General features: G+C 42.7%; 1 protein-coding gene across 2 annotated transcripts in view; it reads left to right on the top strand.

Moving 5' to 3' along the window:
- Positions 1 to 20472, top strand: part of DDAH1 (dimethylarginine dimethylaminohydrolase 1) — a 157293-nt gene that overhangs the window by 17405 nt on the left and 119416 nt on the right. Inside the window, exons 1-2 of one of the 2 annotated variants that reach the window (XM_063136811.1) lie at positions 16332 to 16354; positions 17063 to 17213. The gene's annotated coding sequence lies outside the window, so the exon portion shown is untranslated. Of the gene's footprint in view, positions 1 to 16331; positions 16355 to 17062; positions 17214 to 20472 lie in introns of those variants that run through there. The other variant, XM_063136804.1, reaches the window with a different exon arrangement.

Raw genomic sequence — 20472 nt, forward strand, 5'->3', positions numbered from 1 at the left:
TGCAAAGTTCTGCTGTCGAAGTGCAACTCTTGATGGGTCCCCTTACGGCCCTTGCTGTCCCTTCTTATGGCTCTTTATCGCCTGGACAGCCCTTCAAATTGAGGACACTTTCAAATTGAGGACATTTTCAAATAGAGGACTGTCCTTCAAATAGAAGACTGCCCTCTTTCAAGTAGAACACATGGCCCTCCTAATGTATGGAGAACATAACTTGGCCCCAGTAATATAAGAAACGATAATGAAGAGGTAACTTAATAGTGTCTGCGCTTGATGGTGACAACACAGCTTAAATTAGGAAGTGTTTGCATCTTCAGAATGTGTCTAGTAAAGGATTCTGGGCTCTGCAGTGGCAAGGGAACAATCCCAGGTTTAAAAATGTCATCTGCTCGATCTTCTGGTAACACTTTTTCTATGTACACCCCGAAAACTCTGAATGTGTAATGTACACATTTACTTGTCCACCTTTATGCTGACTTTTCTCAGCTGAATAGTGAAGGCAGACAGTCTGTTTATAGTCAGTTTCATGTGCTAGCACAATGCTGTACTGTTTGGCTGGTGAGCTCAGAGGGGAATGTTTTAAAAATATAAAATGGTTCCATTGACTTTTTCTTCTTCTTTAAATCAGGAAAATGTTGCTGTTAATATTAGCTGGTGGAAAAGCTTCCTTTTAAGAAAAACAACAACTCAGTCCTATATTTGAGGCCTGGCATGTTGACACAAGAGAAAGGACTAGAATGTTGCTGGATTTGGTGCCATAGTGTTCACCGGGAGGGGAACTGTGGATGCAGTAAGAGGAAATACGGAGTCTGCACTACCTTATATGTCCTGTGTAGGAGGCAGTCAGAATAGTAACCCTTAAAACTAAAGGAGCACAGAGCTAATCTCCAAATATTTGTCGTGCATATGCACAGTGACGAGGAGGACAGAAAAAAGGAACAAGCAGGATTGTTACTGGAAAACCCTGTTCTTCTTTTGCTACCGTAGAGTAGGATTGCCAGTTACTAAAGAGTTACACATAGGCCTAATCTACATCTGCCATTTATCCCGGTTGGTTACGAGGTCATCCCTGCGCGTCCAAATGACACACAGCTGATCCCAGGGTGAACCAGGGACGAGCACTCAGTTCTCCTGGGTTAGTTGGGATGGTTCCCCCACTGCCAATATTTTCTGCCATCTCGGGACCATCCTCAGGAGTGTGGCTCTCCTTCCCTGGTCCTCCCTCTTCCTCACAAGTAACAGGGCTCAGGAGACAGGCACAGAGCTGTGTGTGGGGAGTCCATGGGCATTGGGGTTGAGGGGGGAGCATTTTTGCCATCTTTGGAATGACTCTCAGCGTCTTCCAGCGCCAAGTTTGTTGTGTGTGGTTTTTTTTTTTAAAAAAAACACCTCACCTTTGTGCAGGATCGCACCCATGCAATTGCGCAAATGTCTCGTCTTTTTTAAAAAAATGGTGCCCTGGAACGTTCCTCTTTACTTCCAGGACAACTCGCTGGCGTGTGGCCCCTGAGGGACAATCCCAGAAGTGGAAAACTCCATGACCATCCCTCCCCACTCCCCAAAGGGCTGCAGGTGTAGATGAGCCCATAGAGATGTTTCTTGAGGAAATGGGTGTCAAGCAAGGTTGATGCTGTCTTGAAATAATATGTAGATGTCTCTGGGGAGATTTCTTTGGGTTGTCAATTCACAAAGAACAGCCATCACTTGAGCCAGCCCTTTCTAACAAGGGTAAGAAACATGCTGGCCACATTCATCCCTTGCTGCTGCAACTGTAGCATAAAAGCAGCCATTTTTGAAAGAATATGTGGTAGCACATGCCTTGTCCGGAAACAGAATTGTGCTCTCTGAAGCTTTTGGGGAACACCATTCCACTTGCAAACAAGGCAAGAGCTCCCCATATGTCTTGTTTCCTTCCAAAATTTCCAGGTGGTTTTTTTTTTGCTGTCACCACCACCAACAGTTTTAGCAGCAATTTCAGTGGGGTGCGGGTACACCTCTGGGGGAAGGGGTGCAGTATAGACCCTCATTCTCCCAAAGTTGCCCATCCCTGGTTTATATGACCTCAGTAGAATGGTATCAAACCTTTTTAGTTTTCCTCCCATACCTCCATATTACCATGAGCACTGATTTGAATTCCGGGAGACCTGGGTAGTCCTCCCTTTTCATCCTGTCAGTTCTATCAGCAGCAGCAGCAGTTTATATGTATGCTGTTTTTCCATGCTCAGAGTGGCACACAACATCAGAGAAGTTTACCTGACGTAGCAACTTTTCAAGATAGTTCACTACCAGTTTACAAGACATCGCAACATTTAAATAGTCATGCAAATATTAATAGGTGAATCAAAACACGTGTTGATAAATATACCCCAAGATTTAAAAAACTGTAGTTAATTCACAGTAAGGCCTAGTACTAGAAATGCAAAACCATACTCCAAATAGCAGCAAAAAAGACGTCTTATCCAGAGCTAACTGTTGTCCCCAGCAACCACCTCTAAACAAGACCCCACCCTAATGGCCTATAATAACCTTCAACAGGAGGAGCTGACTTTGCAGCTGGAGCTGGCCTGGGAGTCAGGGCCCTGTCCTCCCAGGCCAGCTGGAAATCAGACAGGCAGAGAGCAAGGACCAAGTTTTGCAGGGCTCATAGCTGAGCCCTAATGGGCTTTGTTTTCACTTGCTGAGCCCTAATGGGCTTTGTTTTCTTTCTTCTCAGCCTCCTCAGCCAATTGTCCCCTGTGATGGCCTACAGGTCGACCCAGTGTATATCTTGTCCTTTCAGTGATTTGTGACTTCTAGATTACACTATGGTGCTGTTGCTTACCCACCCATGCCTCACTAAACTACGAGACCAGGGGTGAAGAACATGTGGACCCCAGATGTTGAAGGACTCCAACTCCCATAATCCCTGACCATGCTGGCTGGGGCTGATGAAGGTTAGAGTTCAACCACATCTAGAAGGCCATAGTTTTCCCATTCCAAGCCGAGAACCACAGTGCCATTGGAATATCGTTTATGTCATCTGTCTTGCCTCTGCATAGCACCAGGCCCTCAGTTCTTCAGTTACTTCATGGTATTGCGGTGTAGCAGAAGCGTATGTACTGCAGAGCTTCAAAAACGATAATTTGATTAGGTCTGCTGTTGTAGCAAGGCTCTGCTTTATACAAAATGCAGTGCTAGGGGGCTGTGTCAAGCTGTGTTGGGTGGTAAAAGCCACCCTTCAAGAACAGGTGGGCTGGCTTTGGATGATGAGATGCAGATTCAAATCCCTCGTCAGCCATAAAGCAAATTATGGGTAGCCTTGGACATGTTGCCACTTATTTCTGAAGATAATATAGCTGGTTTGTGGTGAGGGATAAAATAAGCTGCAGATAGATTTTCCATGAAGCAGGATGGAAAAGAAATGTAGCAGTGGCAAGGTAGGCATTGCACTGGTGTAGACAGGAATGCAGTGAGGGTAGAAGGAAGGATCAAGTCTCCCAAAGTTTTTAAAAAATGTGTGTGTGCTTTTATTCCCTGGAATTTTTAATACTAGCAATTTTCTCCTTCCTGAATTTTTAGCTCTTTTTAAAGGCTCTGCATTTTGGTAGAATCAGGGGCAGCTGGCATGATGACAGGAGATGTAAAAAATGAATGCTTTGTCAGCCTCCATCTGGATGTCACCATCATTTTAATGCTAATGTGGTTTCTCCTCAGTCTTTTTCCCATCTGAATGTAGGGAACTAAAGCCTCCTGATATTTATGGGATTTTACTAGATTAACTAAAAACCTTTAAAGCAAAGAGGCAGTTCATTCAGTACTGGGGGTTTGCTAAAAGTGCCACCTCAGATAAAATATTACAGGAGTCAAGTAAGTATAAATAAGACCATTGCCTATGAAATGGTTTCTTATGTGAATTTGGGATTAAGGCCAAGACTATGTCTAGGTTTTAGGGAAATTTATTAGCCGAGTTCAACGGTATTTCTAGGACTCGGAAGATGGGATGGCAAAGAATTTGCCAACTGGAGTCAGGCACTTCCTCATTTTCTTGCCTTATTTTCACTGAGAGTTTTCTGTACCACCACCTCCTCCGACCTTTTACTTTTTAGACTCTCCAGATGATGCTGTTCACAATTTTGACTTTCCTGAATTGTAGCATATTGGTAATAGTTCCCCATACTGAATGCCCAAGTTCAGCATATTGTTTTCTTGAGTTTCTAGATAATAATGGCCACCCCCTTTTCTACTGAGACAGTTTTGCTTAAGAAGACACTCTCCCCTCGTACTCCAGTGATTCCATCTGAACAGATGTACTCCCTGCTATCTCAGCTAATGCACAAAACTTTGCTTACATGTCTTTCTGATTTTTATTCTGAGTCACGTTATGATTTTATTCAATGTTAAATTAGAAACACAAAATGGGACATTTCCCCTCCAAACTGCTTTTTGTTTTCATTTTGTCTTTCTGACTTCCCCCCACTCTCTCCATCCATTCCTATCGTTCTTCTACTTCTTACCATCTCTTTCCGCGGAAGCCTTTAATGTCTCCACTCACAATTCCCCTCAGAATCTGGTAATTCACAAATACCAGAGTCAGGGGTGGCAAAGGTCCAATTTAAAATACCAGCCTCCAACAGGTTCTATATAAAAGAAGCATAGAAGACGTTTTTTGGCTTCTCCGTGTTTTGTACCCTTCTGGCGCCACTGCAACATTTCCCATTTCTTAAGCGTCTGCCTTCTCCTAAGAATTCCCGTGTTTTGTCTCTGTGATCTCCGCCTTGCTGTCCATTCATGTCCCTGATTTATTTCACTTTCATTCTCCATACATATAGTTGACGTTTTGCTCTGGGTGGTTATATTACAGGATAATTATAAAAGAGGGTGAAAATACGCACGAGTGGCTTTCCAATGTGGGGCATAAGTAAATGGCAAGGTGTTTGCCTTCCTATCGGGGAAACAAAGCCAGGGGGAAAGATACCCTTTTCTACCCAGCCAGGGGTGTGATTTAGGAAGGGCAAGAGACACAGCTGCCTGCCTATACCACATCAATACCACATCTGGTTATTCCTCAGAAGCTATATTGCTATCTCTAGCCACCGAACAACTAGCTCACTAAGCAATTAAACCATGTACTAGGTATGCTTTCCAACGTCACACATTCCTTTGCTTCACATAAAGGCGGCTCTTTGACCTGTGTTGATAACATTGCTATATTATGAGGCATAACAAAGTAATCACATAGAGTGTTCTTAAAATACACTGGAATTTTGACCTTCCTGCACTGAAATAACTTCTCTTCCTCCTGCCTCCTCCCCACACCCCAGCCATCTGAAATGATACACCTTCACTTGTTAGAGCACAGCCACTGCCAAAGAGGGCCATGGTCTCTGATTTTCATCAGGAAGATGGATCCCCACTGAGACGCATACTGCATAGTCAGCAAGGCTTCCATTTTACAAAGGGGATACCGAATCCAAGAGATAGGTTTTGAACCAGGGAATCCCATTGGTAGCCAACATGGCAATAGTGACCAGGAATGCTTTTATCAATTATACCTGATTTTCGGAATGACTGTTTAAAATAGTCTTTATAATGTTGGCATTAAGTTATTATAAGGATAATAAAGGAGGCACAGGAAGTACTCCTGAAACACATTTGGGGTGGGGGTGGGGTTTCAACTTTTTGCCTTGAAACTTTCCTGTGAAATTTGACCCTCTTGCAGTGAAATCATGTCTACCCCTCACTCGCTGTAATCTAAAATGGTATACCTATGTAGTCATTACCACACCTAGGACCATAGTTCTTCCCACTCTTCCAAAGCACCATCCAACTTAATATTTCTGCTCAAAGTTCCAAGTTCCCAGTTCTCAGAAAGACTGCTCCTGTTGCTTGCTGCTCTACATCCCATCAGTCCAGAAGCTATGGCCATGTAAAAACAACAACCCTTGCCTAATCAGGGGGCTGCAAAAGGGATGCAGACGGAGTTGACATGAGTGTCATGGCACCAATGGACCCTCAACGTGCCCATGTGCCCAAGAATAACAATATTACTAGTTACCACCAATGCTCACGCTTCTAAGAATAGAGATTGGGACACCCAAGTCAGAGACTGTGACTTCCAGGCAGCCTTAAGCCTTCTTGCCATTCACTTTAGAAATTAACTAGTGACATTCTCCCAAGTGAACTGCCAATGTCATTCTATAGTTAGAGTGGCCATGGATGAATCACCAAAAAAGAGTAAATGTATCACTGAAGAAGAGGACAAAAGAGGACACATATTTGCATCATCATCATCATCATCATCATCATCATCATCATCATCATCATCATCTATAAATACAGTACTTCACACCATGGTGTGACCAGGTGGAGCTGTGTGGCTGTCTGCTCAGTGTTGTGTCCAGCTGCTAAGTGTTGATGAGCAACAGTTCTTATCGCTCTTTATCTTTAAATTGGGGTTGGAGAATGCCTTCCAATAGAGGACAGTCCTCTGTAAAAGAGGACACATGGCCACCCTAAGTGGATGGGAGGGGCTCCCTTCACCCCCACACAATGTTGTGGCTCTTCCTTGGTATTACAGCCTATTACATTGGGTCCTTGGGAAAAGTGTCGTTTTACTGCCTGTGGGGGCTTAGAGGCAAATGAGGTTGAATGGCTCTCTGGCTCTTGATACAAATCAGTGTTTTAAAAGAAATGCATTAGGGACCCACTTAGGCATGTCATTTACAATCCTTCTGGCATATGACCAGATAGACAGAGTTTCATTGAGACTTCTTGGTGATGCGCTGAGCTGAAGTGTGGGAAAAATCCTCCAAACTGAACTTTGTGTTTTGTCTTCTGTGCCATTATGAACCCTGGAATATTTGTCCTTCCCTTTATTTGGACTTTGCTTTGCTCTTGTGCGGCAGTATCTTTTGCTCTAGCATCTGTCAAGTCTATTTAATCCTTGTAAAAATAATACATTTCTTTTAGCATAAATGAAAAAAGCAGACAGAACAAACAAAGAACAATAGGAGTCCGGCTGCTCAATTTATTCGTTTTAGCCCCAAAAAGAGCTGCGGAGATTATGGCCTTAGTTCTAAACACTTGAGCATGAATAAGGCCCTTTGATTTTAATAAATTAGACTGTGTTTGCGAGGCTGGGTTTTTTTTTTTTCCAGGGTGAATGGGCATCCACTTTTGTGCCATGCCGTGTACACAAGCCCATTTTGAGATCAGCAACACACTGTGATTCCAAGCCACAGGATCTATACTGCAGCCTGGATTGACTCCTTGAACGATTGCATGCATAACTTCAGGGAAGAAAGTGGTATATGGCCTATACTATACTGTCGGGAAATGCATTTACAATTTCAGAAAGTGTGGGGCAAGACCCTCATCAACGTTTAAAACCCTGGTCATGGATATATTTTAGACTAAGTTATACAATTAAAAGCAGTGCATTTTAAGTGCATTTGCTGTGGTCATCTTTTATATTTAGCAATAACTATAGTAATGTTATCAACAAAGGTCATTCCCAGTTTTTGTCTTTGTTTTTTGAAGCAAAGGGATTTTTTTTAGATGTATACCAGTGCATGGGCCAATTTAATTGTTCCTAAGAATAGTCCCTTTAGGACTAGTGAAATGGCCAAAGGTGCTCCTGAGAAATAATCACATGTGCCCTGAACCATAGAGGCCTTAATGGGGGCCATAGGCAAAAGTGGCTATTGCCTCCATAAAACGGGCATGCTATAAGTCCAGCCATCCTGCCAAGTCTGTCACCAACCGAGACTGGTGGGTCAAAAGGTGGGGGCTGTACTTTAAAGGTCAAAAGGCAAAACCTAGCAGGTCAAAGGTCATGAGGTATTGCCCACAGGGAAAGCACTGTTCATATCTAGGGCAGGGCTGTGGAACCTCCGGCCAAGAGGCCAAAGCTGGTCTACCTTGAGTTTTAATCAGGCCCTCTGGGATTCCACCGACGGACATGCCCCTTCCCTTGGCCACACTCAGGCCGTTTCTACACCTTTTTCTCGGGATCATCCCTGTGCATCCAAATGACAGGGGATCCCCAGAGCAGGCAGGGACAACCCCTCCATTTTCCTGGGATAATCCTTAGGTGTAGTAAGGGCCTTAGATATAGACTTGTTTTTCCCCATTCTAAAAGGTTTAAATGCTTCTCCTAAGGCTTAATTACCGGCAGTGAGAACTTGAAGCTAAAATATGCTGGTATATTTGGGGTATTTTGGCCCTGCCCATTGGCCATTGGTCCAGCCCTTTTTGTCCTCACCACCACCGCTGAAATGAGAGGTTTTCAAAAAAGGAGATTTGGCCTTCAAGCTAAAAGAGGCTTGTCACTCCTGATCTAGAGTGTAAAGCTGTTGTATATGTTTACACCTCCCTTGCCACCAAGCATTGCCATCCATACAGGACACCAGGACACGACTTACTAGCTTAATGGAGTACAGACTGCTACTGCGCCACAGTTTGCAAACAGGCAGTAATCTACATGGAGAGCAGATACTCAAAAAATGAACCGAGCCACGCATAATGTGAATTATGTAATCAAGGAATTAAGCATATAGAAGAGTTTCTAGGAAATATTTACACATATTTCCTGTGCGTTGTTGCGCTATTTCAGCTCATGTATCTTTTCACCTTTATCACTACTGTGCCGGCAAAATCTCCTGCCCTGCCCCTTATGTTCTCCTTCCCCCTGCAGTTAATTTTTTATATTTTAATATATATATATATATATTAATTTCTGTGCAAATACAATAGTACAGCAGCCTGAAACTGCGCAATTATGGTAAAACAACACATTATGCTTTTACCTAAGATTATATTAAACAATATAAGTGAAGAGAAAGTATTACAATTATTTTTTGGAGAAGTTTGCGGTCAATGTTGGCATGGTAACAGGAAGCCGACATTATTCTGGTCAGGAAACCTAGACATGCTTACTCAGGAGTAAGAGCCATAGAGTTGAACGGGATCAAGTCTGGGCATGGTCTGCGGCAGCCTTGGGTGCCCTCTCTCCCTCCCCCTTCACGGTTGAGCAGTTAGCAGAGAACTGTCCCACCCTCCTCTTTTGTCAGCAAGACCACCCTTCGACACGCACCCAACAAAAAATGGGATGGTCTGATATAGTGCAAGGACAGTTATACACGGGATGGAGGAGTGGCTTTATTGTGCACGTAGGGGGGGGGGAAATGGACTTTCCACACTCCAAAATGAGACGGAAAAGGGAGGGGAAGAGGCAAGATGAGCGCAGGACAGGGATGACGTCATGCGATTACCGCACTGCAAAAACACATACCAGGCATGGTGAGAGTGCAATAAATTGCTGGCGTGATGGAGCTGTAGATAAAAGACAGCTGACTAGCAGCATCTTCCGCCTTGTCATGACACAGGTGCCAGAGTGAAGCTTCAAAACAACATTAAAATGTTTTGTTTGTTTTTATAGAATAGGGTTGACCTGAACATGTACATAAATTTTTAATGGGTATTTGACTTTTTTTTTTTTTTAAGGCAAAGTGTTGGCATGCAGTGCGATCTATCGATCAGTCATAATTATTGCTAAGTATAGGAATATCCTTTGCTACTTTGTTCCTTGTCTTTGAAAGTCCAAGGAGTTTGTCTTTACCCCCACCCTTCTCTGCCTCATACACTCACACTTTTTTTTGACACATTGACTGGCAGGAAAGTAAAACAAAGACACAACCAAACAGCCATCAGTACTGACATTAACCATTTATGCAGGAATCAGAAATACTTTTATATATCTAGTTAAGTACTAAGAACGTGTGCCGGTATTGTGGTGAACATTCTTGTAGCATACTGAGTTCAGCAAAGCATGAGGAACAGTGTGCGGCTTACTCATTTACAAGGCACATGCACCCTCTTAACAGTACAGCTGTAATTTTGGCCATCTAGAAACTCACATATATATTTGTGAATCAAAGCAGTGTTTTCCCAAGATGGTCCCCATAAGTTTTTATTAGAGTGAAATCTGAATACTCTATTTATTGATGGACTGAGCTCTGATTTGTTCTGGAGGTTTGGGATGATTTTTTTTTAATTATTTAAATCTTCCTCCGTTTAAGGAAGAAGCTTTAATCTCCATCATAAACAGAGGCCATATATGTTTAAAGGGAAAATTACATATATACCCAATTAGGTTGAAAACAATCAGCATCTGATCTAATCCTCAGCCACTCTGGTAAAGTGCTATAAATATATACACGCCTATATTAATATGGAAAGGGGCCGTGCGCCCAGAAAGTCTCTTGGCAGCTCCTGCTGTCTGGTTAGAAAAGGAAGCGAGCAACAACATTTGAACATTCAGTTCTGAGACTTGAAAGATTTCTGGATTTTATTATGGACTCAACAGGGTTTTCATTATGCATGTGGCCAAGCGGAGAGGTTTACGCAAGAGGAACATATTGCCATTGAACGTGTTTGTAATTTTACACATTGTTAAATAATTGAGATAGATACCTTCAAACGGGACGCAGACTGAAAAATGCCAGGAGTGAGGAAGGCTGCAATGTCAGGACAGGTTGACAAGAGTAAACAAGGGCAAAAGGACATCCTGAACCCTACTCTTAATCTGTCTACTTGTACAAGAAACATCCAATTCTACACTACTGAAGGCTGGGTATTTACTTGGGGCTGTTTGAATAAGTTTTGGTGCTCTTGAGGCTTGGCAAGCCCCAAGGTCACTGAAGTGACTTCTCCAAGATGCATTCTCTTACCCTCCTTATTGTTTTATTATGATTTTATTAGAATGTAAGCCTATGCGGCAGGGTCTTGCTATTTACTGTTTTACTCTGTACAGCACCATGTACATTGATGGTGCTATATAAATAATAATAATAATAATAATAATAATAATAATAATAATAATATGGCCCATCCCCTGCTATCCTTAAGAGCCCTATAGAAGTGAGGACAAAACTGCTGGTACAGTGAGGCAGAAATAGGGATAGTGCTGGTGGGGAGAAGAACACCATAATGAATAGAATAAGTTCCCTTTAATGTGCTGAATTGACATAGAATTCTATTACATCAAAAATATTTAAAAACAACCGTGGGGACAAAATCATCAGAATGTTAGCAATCAGCATCAACCTACTGCTGGTGGCTCTGTATCATAAAATAATCCTGTATCACTTATAAAGCTTATTGGCCCCACCCAGTGAAAGTTAGATGAACAGGGCAATCCTATTGTCCAGCTAAGGCAGCCAATGCTATGCCAAAACTTTCACCAGTGTAACTAGTTGGGAGTGTTAGCAGCAGAAGTGGCTGAATAAAACAGACTGAGTCCAGGGGATGAAGAACTTGGCAAATTTTACTGAGTCATAAACCAATAATCCCCAGCTAAGAAGCCAGGGTATAAAATAGCAGAGCAAATAAGGATGTGCTTCTAGAAGAATGAAACCGCTACTACTACAAAACATACTGAATATGCTAGTTATTTTATACATAAGGAACTCAAGCTTAAAAGGAAGTGTATTTGGTTCTACCTGGCTGCTAGGCACATTCCATCCCACTCTGTGACCTCTGTTTGCACCCAAGGGTCTCTGATACATCCAGAGCTTGTTAGTTAGTTCTGCAACTTGAGCAGCCCCTGCCACTGCACTTACTAAGTGCTTTAAAAACCCCAAGAACAAATTATCCCTTATCTTATACCTTTTTAATGTGTCATTACTATTCCAACAGGGATCGTATAATATTCCAGGAATATCATCGAAAGCTGATCCTAATAACTTATTCTAATTGCTGTAGAATAAAAGAGGCATTGGTTCTGTAGCCTAGTGACTAGGACGAAGCCTGCCCACAGAGATCATGAATCTCTGTGTTTAAGTTCTGCTGTAAGACCAAATATTCCACCCAGGCACTGCAAACAACATATCTATATTTATGTCTGTGTGATGATGTTCTCTGAAGGAAAAACGATGAGAACCATTCAAGGGAGAGAGTTATTGATGCGCACATAACAGCTGTTTAATTTCTGTTTTGTTAAAAATTGATATATAAATTAGGTAATAATATGTTCTAGGCAGAATCTTCATTTCACTCTCTAGGGTGGCTTCTGAATCTCTGATACCTGTGGATTTAGAAATACGAAAGCTTAAAAGGTTCATAATATAATAATTGTGTGTGTATGTATATACATATATACATATGCACGCACACACACACAGTGTGCTTTATTCTACAGTCTTCCCTAGTGCACCTAAATCCATCTCAAGGATATTACTGTTCCTCAAAGCTTTTAATAATACAAAATATTGTCGTACTTTTCAAGAAGTCTCACCAGCTGACTGGCTTCAACCTTGGCCAGATCATATAAGGCTATACTGCAATACAAGATATCCGACTCAAAATAATTTTGTGTGGTTTCTTGTCCACGTTGCTTGCAATGCGTTTGCCTTGCATCACCCCACTCATTACCATGCTTCCATAGCTGATGCACAAATTATTATTTCCCCCGTTTGCCAGCCTGCATGGAGTTATACTTGGCTGTCCCTTGCTTGTCTGTCATCCTCCCAGGTTGACCTTTAAAGAAAAAAAATCCTTTCAAACATTTTGCTCTTGCAGACTCATGTAATCCTGGAACAGCCCAACTGGAATGAGAAACAAATGGCACAGTCCAGCCACAGTTAAGCGCTTTTAAGTCCCTGTCTGGGTAGAAAGGTGCCCCCACCCTTCCTGGCTCTTGCTGCAGTTTTTCCTCTGACTTTAGCTGGAGGGAAAGAAGTTCTCTGTTACCCAGATGCCTTCTCTTCCTTTCTGAGCTTTATGTATAAACTGTGAGAGCTCTGGAAATCCTCCTGTTCGGCTACCTGTCCTTCTGAGCCTTTGCAAAATTTTCTAGGACACACAAGTCTCCTATCCGTTTCTGCTTCTTGCAAGATCGCCTGGTCCACAAGAATGCAAGAAGACATCCCTGTTGCCGTAAAGATGGGTTGCCCTATGTTGACTGCTGCCTAATTGTTGGGCATCATGAGTGGGAAGTCCTTGTCCCAGAAACAGAGCTGTCATGCTCTACTGTGTCTGGGTCCGTGGCAGCATGGGAGTGGTCCATTTGGATAGTATTATTACCCAGCTGTTCAGCACCAGAAGAGGTAAATGGTATCCAAAAAAGCATGTACATGAACATTTGGGCTGCTGGATCTTGGCCTACTAGATTTCAGTAGTGAGATAACTTTTCCTGCATGTAACACATGTGTTGGGTGTTTGTGTGCAATAATAATAATAATAATAATAATAATAATAATAATAATAATAATAATATTTCTTACCCGCCTCTCTAATTGAATTGAGGCGGAGAACAACAACAAGCATAAAATACATAAAATACTGATTAAAAACATGGTATACACTTTTTAAAAACACCCTAAAAGCATCCTAAAAACATACTAAAATATCCTAAAATTCTACTGGATATGCCTGCCGGAAGAGATCAGTCTCGATCGCTTTCTTGAATGCTAAAAGACTGTCAAGCTGACGAGTCTCCTCCAGCAGTTCTGTAATCTTACAGTTAGTTAAAGAATATGCCATGTAGCCAGAATCTACTTCCTTATTCATAGAAAGGAATATTTTACTCCAGAAGAAGATTTATACTTAAAAAATATCAGTACCTATGAGCGCAGTTCTAAGGATTCTAGACAGTGACCAGGTTTGCATGATCAGGGAAAGAAAATAAGCCACCATAGCTGATTTTCCTACCCCACTTGTGCTGATTGTATGCTGCATAATAACCCTCACCAGGCAATGTTTGTCTTACAATCCGGACCTGGTGGGGGTGGCTTACAAACTACCTCTAGAACAAGCTATGGGTTCTGGGGTGGTTTGTAACCCACTCCTTCCACCCACCCTCACCCAGTTTGGATGACATAATGAATCTGGTGAGGGTAATTAGGTGATGGCAAAATAACTCCCAGTGGCTTATTTTCCTTCCCTGATTGTGCAGACACAGCCAGTGTCTGAAGGGCCCTAGGATGCTGGGTATTTTTCCTTCAGAGGCCAACCAGGGATTTCCCTCGAGCCCCAGCCATTGCAGAAAACTCTCCCGAGGTCAGTGTTGCAATCTCAGAAGAGGACAAGAAGGGAGGAAAGTGTGTGTGCTTGTGGGTGGGGAGTGAAGTAGAGAGGATGTGGCTCTACAAGCCTCTTCGTTCTTGTTCCTCTCCCCAAGAAGGTGAGCAAACAAGATGCACAAAGAACCACAAAGGAGGAACAGGAGGTGAAAATGTTCCCATCATTGCTCCTTTCCCTGCCTGGCTCTTGGTGGCATGGCTAAAAATAGATGGAGTGCTCCTCTAACTCACTGTACTTCCATATAGATGGAAGTACAGTGTACTTCCATATAGATGGAAGTACAGTATAGTTCCTAACACCATACTTCCATATAGATGGTATCTGTCCTGTTGTATTGCACCCTAAAATGAGACTTGTTGGATCAGACCACAAATCCATTGGGTTCAGCATCTTGTTCCCCACAGTGTCTAGCCAAACAGGAACATAGAAAGCTGTCATATACAGAGTCAGACCATTGGTCCATCTAGTTTAGCATTTTCCATAGTTTTTCAACCCTATCTAGAGAAATGCCTTCAGGATGTCTACCAGTACGACAATGAGGTCTTCCACCTCTGAGGGTTTCAGCTCAAAGCTACAAAGTGTTTTTAGAAAGAAGAAAAAGTTACTGTATGTTCCAACCCATTATCCATTGATCCATCCTTTCCAGTCCCTGTTACACTGGAACTAAAAGGTCAGCTCAACTTGAATGCCTGACTATGAATAAAAATAAAAAGGCCTTCAGATGTTCTTAAATCTTTTGCCAATTTTTGTGATTTATATAATGACGTTTGCCTTTTCTCTGCTCAAAAAAAATCTGGGCCGCTAGTGGGGTTTGTATGTGTGTATGTATGACTCAGACAATCCATGAGGCGTAATGGTGATGAAGAAGAGGCTTTTTTAAGCTTATGGAAACAATATGCCAAAAAGATAAGAAATAAAATCAAATCTGCAGCAATACTTCGATAATGACAAACGCTACCTGTGCTATTCTGTTTCATTTAAAGCAGGAAGCCAACTTTAATTTATTTTAAGGGCTTCTGGGATGAAAAATAACAACCCCTTCTAAATGCAAGTTGAAACTACAAAACAATGAACTAAGCATCTTGCGCAATGCAAATGTGATTTCTACCACCCTTCCTCAACCTGGTGGCCTCCAGATGTGTTTGATTGGAGCTCCCATTATGCCTAGGCTGGCCAGAAACGATGGAGGTTGCAGGGCCAAGACATCTGGAGCCCACTGGATTGGGAAAGGCAGACTTTAAGGGACACTATAAGCACCTGCCAGGCCTTCCTTCGCTCCTAACTAGTGTCTCAGCTGGCTGACAATCTATATCCTGTATGCTGTCTCATGCCAGGGCAGCCACAAACCCAGGAGGCCGACAACAACTGAAATTCTATGGCTCTAGGCAGCTGATACAAGAGCTTAAGGACTTACTTATTCTCTCTCTTCCCTACAAATCGAGAAACATGTCACTGAAGTTGCTAAAATGTCTGCAGCAGCATCAGGTCTTAAGATCATGAAGCAACGGACAGCCTGTACCAAAACTATTACCACAACAGCTAATACGTAGCAATAAAATGCCTGTCTTGAACATGGGGAACTTATGCATAGAGACTTATTTGATGTCACTGAGCTGAGGTTTTGTATACCATCCTAGAGGTGTACTGTAGTGCCACTCCATTGTTTGCAAAGTGGTGATAAAGTGCCGGAGCAATCTTTAAAAGATGGCGTGGAGATTTTCAGTGTATTTGAGTGCCTCTTGGAGTGCCTTGATGCATTTTTTGAAAACCTTCAGCAGCCTGCATCCAGGAAGATCACAGCTATATCCCAACTATATTTGCTAGGACAAGCCTAGCATAGCCTAGCATAACCCAGATTCTGTGCCAAGAAAATTAAAATTTTCCCACTGAAATACACTATGCACATTTACTAGTTTTGTATACATTTGTTTATTTTGTATAATTTATTCCCCTTGTAGGCAGGTAGCTACGCAAGACACTTCCAGCTTGAGAGGTTTTACCACATGCTTTCAAACCTATCTCTGTGGCCACAGGGGCTAGAAACTTGCTCCCCCCACCTGCATGTGTGTAATCGTGAAATGCAGAGAGGACTGACCATATTACACAGATCTCTACAACGATGGAGTTAAACAAGTCCCCCTAGCCAGGACTGATCTGTGTTAGTCGCTGCAGCAGTCACCAGAGGGAGCTTATGAACTCCCTAGAGTGACAAACAGACTAGCTGCGGAATAAATCATTCAAATCCCTACAGACAACCTTGTTCTAGTTTATCCCCTCCACTTGCTAAATGCAAAAGGTAAACATTTGTTGGGGGAAATAGTTACTTGAATGTAATCGGGTGAGATCCAGATTTCTGCTGGATTGACTGTGCTGACGGAAGTAGTTTTCTCTGCCTCCTAATCCCCTGGCAGTCTCTCTAGCCCCCTTAAAATGCTACACAGAGAGCCAGAAGTCCCTGATGAATGGGATGAGCTGTGATGTGTGGGAGAGGTAGGGATTCCCCCAAATTGGGCGGAGGGTGCAAGTGGAGCTCCTCATCTTACAGATGGCAAATCCTGGATCTCACGCAATGTTAGGTGTTTGTTTGTTAGATGGCATCAAGTTGGGTTTTTTAAAATTATTATTACATTTTTATACCGCCCAATAGCCGAAGCTCTCTGGTTGGTTTTGTTTTGTTGGGAAAAAAATATACATTTTTAAAGTGTTTTCCATTGGGCCTGATCATCTCAGACGTATTCAGATGAGTCCTTCATAACTGGTATATGATTATTATTATTATTATTATTATTTATTTATTTATTTATTTATTTATATAGCACCATCAATGTACATGGTGCTGTACAGAGTAAAACAGTAAATAGCAAGGCCCTGCCGCATAGGCTTACAATCTAAAATTGTGTTTTCTTCTTGCAGTTACATTTATTGCTATGCTGATATTTACTCTAGTATATATCTTTTGAAATGACCAAAAAAACAAAACAAAAAACCTTTGCGTTTTTTCCAGGTATATTAATGTCATGCAACAAGAAATATACTGGAATGATGAAAGAAAAGGAAAAAGAAAGAGAAAATACAAGGAGTGGGGGAGGAAAGCAGGCATTATCAGACTGCAAGACATTAGGTGGTGAGCAGATGTGAAGAATGGAAACACTCAGGTAAGCAATCCATCTTTTTCTGAAGGTATTCCATAAAGGTAGCTAAAGGATCATCCACGTGGACCTCTCGGTCTGTTGCAATGGTCCTCAGGAGCCCTTCTCTGTGTTCCACCGCCAAAGGAGGCATGCTTGGCAGTGACAAGAGGCAGGGCTTTTTCAGTGGCAGCACCCTCATTGTGGCCCTCCCTCCCAAGGGAAGTTTGACTGGCCCCATCTTTGATAGTTTTTAGGCTGGCAATCAAGACATTTATACTCTGCTACGCTCCTAGTGGTTTTTACGGGGTTGCTAATCCTTCTCTTTCGATGCTGTTTAAAGTGATTGCTTTTAAGGTTTTTCTTGCCTGAGTTTTTATTGTATTACAATATACATTTGTTCGGGCTTGTGAACTGTCTTGAAGGGCCTTTTGAGGGCTGAAAAGTGGTATATAAATATCGTTCTAAACAATAAAATATAAATAGACATACGTTGCCCAGATAATATGAATAACTGCCAATGTATGACAGAGCATGCCTGAACTGATCCAACATTTTACCTATTGCCTAGTGAGTATGCATAGCTGCTATGTACATTTTGCATAATTCCCCAGTGGAGAATGTGTACACTGACCAGCCAGTGTACACAGTACTGATTTGTATTATTCACTTGTACATGTACAGCATCATCAGATGGAGCATCATCAGATGGGGAGGGGGGAATCACATTTCCTTATGGTTGCATTTTTGTCCCACAATAGGGATGATCAGCTTCCTCTCTTCACACGGGAAGAAAAAGGAAGCAAACAATGACCACGCGGCCCATTCAGTGGGTGTTTTTATACCATTGCTTCTCCTGCACACAGCAGGAAATGGCGGCGCATTTTACTACAACCAAAAAAGTTAGATTTTCCGGGGAGGCGGGGGAACAAGCAGAAGAAGTGAGAGACGTGTGGGAGGCAGATGGCGTCATGAAAAGGACCCACAAAAATCCAAGAGTGCTCAGTAACGAGTGGATCCAAATTTCCCCCTCCAAGTACTCCCCCCTCATGCATGGTTCAAAGCATGCTTTTCCGTTTTGAAACCCTTAGGTCATGGGGTGGGAAATGTGTGCCTGTCCAGATGTTGTTGGACTATAACTCCCATCAGCCCTAGCCAGCATAGCCCAAGTTGAGGGATAATGGGAATTGCCGCCCAGCAACATTCGGAGGCCCACGTATTCCCATCTCTGCCTTAATGGATGATTTTGAATACAGAAACTGCGAGCAAAGGAAATGTTGGGTATCTCTTCCCTCCTGTGACTTCTTCCTTCAATATTACCTCCCCCTAAAGCTGATTTTCAAAAAATAGAATTTGGGACTGCACTGTATGCATTTGTGTGTAACGTATAGTTCATCCCCCATGTTCTTTGGCAGAGGGCCAGTGCCAAGGGCAGGTATGGCCGGGCACCTTCCAAGGCCCCACACCCCAGGAGGGGCCCACTGACAGGAGCCCCCTGGCGTTACCCCTCCTCTTCACCATGGCAACCTGCAAGTTCACCTGCCTCTTGCTCTGGCCCAGACAACAAAGGAAGTGAGAGGGGGAGTAGTAGATGCCACTGCCTACTTGCTGCCTAGTTCCCTTCTTGGCAAACAAGCAAGTGGTATCAATAATGAGAAAGACGAGGAGGAGCAATAGCAGTGGGTGACGGTAGCAGTGAAAAGGCAGACTCACTGAGGGAGGGAGTCACACGGAAGGAGCCTTGTCCAAAGGGACTCAAAAACCTGGAGCCGGCACTGCTTTGGCACTCAGAAGAGGCCCTGATATTGAGGCATGGCTCATATTATTTTTTGATAATCTCAATTCTGGCAAAATCTGACAAATTATCTCAAGCATTCCATGGAATGGGTGGCCTTTTCAAAACAGAATGCCAGGTGTGAATGGGAGTTTTGTTATCACAGTATCTGCTCCATTCTAAAGGGTGATATATGCAATGTGATGCCTCTACAGTTTGCAAGGAACATCGCTGGCCACCCACAGAACTGTTCCATAACACACACCTCCAAAAAGAAAACCGTGTCGAACGGTAATTTTGAGAAGATGAGAAATGCAAGAAAGCAGCGATGAAATCTGAAGTAGCAGCTGGAGGGGGCCCAAGAGCAGAGCAGATTGCTTGCGGTGCTGACTGTGCATGCTTCTTAGGAATGCTTGTCAGGGCCAAACTGTGAACAAATCTGCGATTTCTAGAGCACTTGGGTCAAATGGTGATATCTGAGTGGAAGAAAAGTGTAACAAAGAGAGATGCTTTCGTTCCTTAAGGAAAATAGTTCTCATATCCTTTGGGGGGTGGGAATGCTACATATGATCACATCTCATAAAGGTGCAGATAGCAATTGGTTTGGAGAAATTCCAGAGTCAAGACTGAGTGTCTTTCAGAAGTTGTTTAATTAAGACTTTTAAGGAGTTACTGTGGTTGGTGTTTTTTTTAAAAAAAATTAATAATAACCAGATCCTTTTAATATGGGCTGGCCTTTGGTGGTTAGAGTTAAAACAGTAAGTGGCTAAGGGAGTAGTATGTCATATACCTGGTTTAATTTGGGTTTGGATGAATATTTCATATACTTATCCTGAGCCTGAGGAATAGATTGGGCTGGTTAGTAAAGTATGTAAAGAATGTGAAACCTGGAACTAGGCCATCTCTCAGTCCCAGTTGCTGCCTCCCTCCAGGGTTCCAGACCACATGGAGGGATGGCTCTACCCTTAGGCAGAGTGAAATGGTCACCTCAGGTGGCATACGATGGCAGTGTGGGAGAGGAGCGGCAGCATGTTTTAGAAGACAGAGCTGTGTTTTCTGTGTGGCCTACCCGGCCCTCCCTAAAGTAGCCTGCTACCCTCAGGTGAGGTGGAGGATGCTGTCCCATCCCTAGTGCTGAAGTGAGATTTAACTTTCAGTCTGGTCAGCTTCAGGAGGTGGAATGGGGCAGGGGGACCATCTTGTCCTTCGCCTCAGTCAGCAAAATATATTGGATTATTCACATGGTTATTACGAGGTATAAAAATGCTCTTAAAATACACAATTTCCCCCTGTTTAATCTTGACTCTATCCTACAATAGGTCTTTCAACCATGCTGTCATTCTTGATTGACAGCTCAGGTTTCTTCTCCTGGCCCAGAAAAGCTATTTCTCTACCCATTCTATCCATTATATGGGGTGTCATGGGAAGAGCTTTATGAGAGTATCAACCTTTGCATTTATTTGACTTTTTTTGCTTTGTTTTTAAATACAGAGAAATGATACCACTCAGTAG

This window comes from Elgaria multicarinata, chromosome 1, assembly GCF_023053635.1.
Source record: "Elgaria multicarinata webbii isolate HBS135686 ecotype San Diego chromosome 1, rElgMul1.1.pri, whole genome shotgun sequence".
NCBI classification, from domain to species: Eukaryota; Metazoa; Chordata; class Lepidosauria; order Squamata; family Anguidae; genus Elgaria; species Elgaria multicarinata.